This window comes from Prunus dulcis, chromosome 6 (assembly GCF_902201215.1).
Source record: "Prunus dulcis chromosome 6, ALMONDv2, whole genome shotgun sequence".
NCBI classification, from domain to species: domain Eukaryota; kingdom Viridiplantae; phylum Streptophyta; class Magnoliopsida; order Rosales; family Rosaceae; genus Prunus; species Prunus dulcis.
The window spans coordinates 6,112,973-6,116,980 of NC_047655.1; the positions used below are offsets into that span (position 1 = coordinate 6,112,973).

The following is a 4,008-nucleotide window of genomic DNA, read 5'->3' on the forward strand; positions in this document are numbered from 1 at the left end:
TCTGTGTTGCCTCCTCTGTGTTTTTCTTGGTGTGTTTCTTGTGGCTCTGGCCCCTTGTATGTTAAATATTTCTTGCGTTGGATAAATGACTATGACTGTTCTCATAAGGCTTTCTTTGACAATTTAGGATGGTTTTGGTGTGCTTTCCTGTAGGGTCCTTTGTGTTGGTCTTCTAGTAGTTTGGAGTCTGTTTTTCTTTATTAGTAATGATTTGGTGATTCAGATTGGACTCTTCTGTTAATCTATGGCATTTATGGTACTCTTTCTACCCTAGAATTTTCCCATGCGGTTTTCCTAAAGTTTTAACAAGGCCATTATTTTCATGTTATCCTATATATGTATAAACCTATTGGATTTTGAATGAAATCCTTTTTTTTCTATTATAAAAAAATAAAAATAAAAAAATAAAAAAAAAAAAAAAAAGCTTCTTATATACAAGGTTGTTGTTCCAAGTGTATTTCGACCTAAAACAATCTAGATGTGCACTAAATTACGGCCGAGTACAAGTTAAATTAGGCAAGGAGTTGGATACATAATAGGCATTTATTTTTATTCATCATTTGGAATTTAAATATAGTACACAAATGTGATCTCTTTAATATTGTACACAAATAACAATCCCATTATTGAAGGAATACAAATAAGGAAAGAGGGAAGTGATCCACTTAAACGTTTATATTGTGAATAATAGGACTTCTTCAGTATTTCTTGAGGAAACTTTTGAACCAGTGTACTGAGAGTTTTGGGAGCCTTCTCAACCCATTATTGTAATCCACAGAGTTGATACCAAATCGAACAGTGTATTCATAGAAAATATCCCTTCACTTTGACACCATTTCTAGACAAAAAAGAAAAAACATCAAAAAATCAAATGTATGTAATGGTTTAATAACCCAAATGTAAAGCATGTGGTAGTCAATTAGAACTTACTTGATTGCACTTTGAACATAAAAGAGGTGAAGCATGTGGTAGTCAACTCTCTTGGTATCATAAAGGGCATCCTTAAGTGATAATTTTGGATCATTCAATTCATCAATGCCTACAATATGCCCATTATTATATAGTATTGAATTAGACATTATAGCAATTAATTGTATTTTACACGATATGTATGCGAAACATTGATGATGAAATTAATTAAGGCTAAAAAATTATTACCATTCTCGACAATGTAAATGATTGGATTATTGTACTTTTCCTTCGTGTAGAGTAAAAACTCTTGAATTCCTATTGGATAAATATTTAGCCAGTCTGAAGCACCCTGTACTCCCATTTGAAGATAATTGAGATTTTTAGGAGTTACATTTATAAGTGAAAACGATTAATCATGTAATGTCTAATAGCTTAAGTTAAAATTTCGCTATTTATTACCTTTGCACCAATAGGGACTCCATTGCGCTTGGCTGCCACAACATATATTAATGTTAAAATCTGATTATTCTAGAAACTTAGATTGCTTGAGATAAGTTTTCAATTTATACTCACATGTAAGATTCACGCGAGTATCTGTTATGTAGCTTGCATGTACAGAAATATTATGAGATGCATTACTTGCATAGAAACCAGTATAGTAATTTAGTCCAAGAAAATCAAATGACCCAATTAGTAACTTGGATTGTTCTTCTGTGAATTTTGGTAATCGTCCTTGAATGAGAGACTGCATGATGTGCGGATAGTTTCCACTTGTTAATGGCTCCATAAACCTACAAAACAATGGAATTCCCTAGCATGAACTTAATATTCTATAATGCACTTTTTGCCAGTAAATGTTATATTTGTAAATAAACATTTAACTGAGTTGATATATAGATGACAAAAAGTCAATTTTCATCCATGTATTTGTTGGATTTTTCACTTTGGTCTATGTTGTTTCAATTATGACAATTTGATCCATGTAGTTTGATATCCATCGCAATTAAAGGATACATCCAAATTTTTATCCAATTATGCATTTGAGTGAGCACGTGTCCCTTACATAGATATGTATTTTGTATAGAAATTTTGATGTTTCCTTAAATAGCAATTGATATCAAACTACAGAGATCAAGTCCCCTGAATTAAAATCACATGGATAAAAGTGAAAAAATCGCAATCTACTAGGATCAAAGTGACCTTTGCCCTATATACTTGCCATCCAAAAGTAAAGTCCAAAGCCCGTAATGCAGCCTTTTGATCTTTATTTGCCTCTGAAAGAGGCACAAACCAGGGTGACACAAGCGTAAGTCCTATCACACCTTTTTGAGATGCCTGCAAAATAGCATCAATCTTAGTTTACTTAGAGCTAGAAAAATGGATAACCTTTGTTTTTCTCACTGTACAAAATTTTCCCTCTTATATTTCAATTTAATACCACTCGTATAGAATTCTTAATTAGGACCGAAAATTCTGGAAAAAAAAAAAAAGAACTAATGGATCGGACCTGAAATTTATTCTTATACAAGTTTGCAGTAGCTGCATGAGCAAGGAGGAGGTGGTGTGTCACCAGATATGGTTCAATAGCTGAATTTCCGCCAGTGCAATTTAGTTTTTGCCAAGTAGAGCATCGTCCTGGTGCCATAGAGCCAAATGCATAACCATTGCTACTATAGGTAAATGGCTCATTCAACGTGGTCCAATACTTTACTCGATCACCAAAACATAGTTCTGCATAGTCTTGAAAATAATTGCTATATATACACATTTTAGAATATATGTTATAGTAATATGTATTTAATGATCTATATTTTATAGAGGATAAAAATTTTCACTTACACAATACGAGGGCTTAAAAAACCACCATATTCGTCTTCTAAAATTGAGGAAGATCCCAATGAAAGAGTGTGACAAATGGCTTTAGACCTATATGTACATGATCAGTAGTAAAAGCAAAATAAAATTTGATTGAATAATAATTTTTATGAGTGCAGGTAATGTGGGATGATTCACCATTTCCAAGGAGTTCATTGATTAGATTGTTTTAGTATGTGATTCCATCCTCGTTCACACCATCACTTAACTTTCCACCTAATAATAATTATAACAAAAAGCAAGAAAATAAGGAAGTAACTCAATAAATTAAACTAATATTCAATGCAGATGATGAACTTACTTTGTAACAATCTGGACCACGAGATAGAGAATCTATAAGCGTCTAACCCCATATCTTTCATAATACCCACATCTTCCTGCAGTACAGAACACAAAAGATAGCATAAGAATAAGGTAAAAACTAAGGATCTCACATCTTCAGGCTCCAAAGCTCAATTAGTATGTACACAATGCGACCTTCAAGTACAAAAGGGAAAGAGAACATTTTGAACCTTATACTTGTGATATTGATCAAGAGCGATGTCTCCGTTACTGCAATCAGCAATTCTTTCTGCAATTGATCGTAATTTTTTTTTAATTATTTGCGAAAATTCACAAAAGTACAAAAAAGTAGCTTAACTAATTGATTATTTGATTAGATAGACCTGAATGATTGTGGGTGTAAGTATCCCATATGCTTGGTCCTCTACCACCTTCACTTGCAGCACCTTCAAACTGAAATGTTACACACACTGAACATGTCAATATATATGTTTTGCATGGAGATGCTAATTAATTGGTCTTACATTGAAAAGACTAGAGGGTACTTCATGACCTGGTAAGATCCTGAAGCTGAGCCAAATATGAAACCTGGTGGAAAACTGCTCCTGTTGAAGGGAGTGTCAATATGAATGGGTGGAACTGTAAGCGCAGCTTTGCTATTTGTCAATGCAAAGCCAATTAGTAGCACCACACCTAAAATCAAAGACCTGCGTTGCATTTCCATAACTGGGTGTTTGTGTTGATCCAGATGATTGATTGCCTTTACCTGTCATAAACCATGGCATTATATAGAGGGAGTACGTGTTGAGATAGCGTCTCGAATTAGTGATCAAAAGCAAATTAAGTTCTTTTTATTTTTTATTTTTTATAGTTTGAGTCATATTTGCGTATGTGTTTGGGATTACTTGTTGTTTTGGTCTTGGGTATTCACATGGATTG

The 4,008-nt window shown here is 33.3% G+C and overlaps 1 pseudogene across 1 annotated transcript; it reads right to left on the bottom strand.

Annotated features, from left to right (window-relative positions):
- Window positions 1–698: 698 nt before the first annotated feature.
- LOC117630213 lies at window positions 699–3,806 on the bottom strand (annotated as a pseudogene). The gene is made up of 13 exons (XR_004586202.1): window positions 3,623–3,806; window positions 3,453–3,522; window positions 3,300–3,358; window positions 3,089–3,164; window positions 2,926–3,003; window positions 2,752–2,838; window positions 2,420–2,666; window positions 2,132–2,247; window positions 1,486–1,703; window positions 1,372–1,403; window positions 1,159–1,261; window positions 931–1,039; window positions 699–838 (listed from the first exon to the last, which is right to left on the bottom strand). The product of XR_004586202.1 is annotated as a beta-glucosidase 12-like (transcript).
- Window positions 3,807–4,008: the final 202 nt, after the last annotated feature.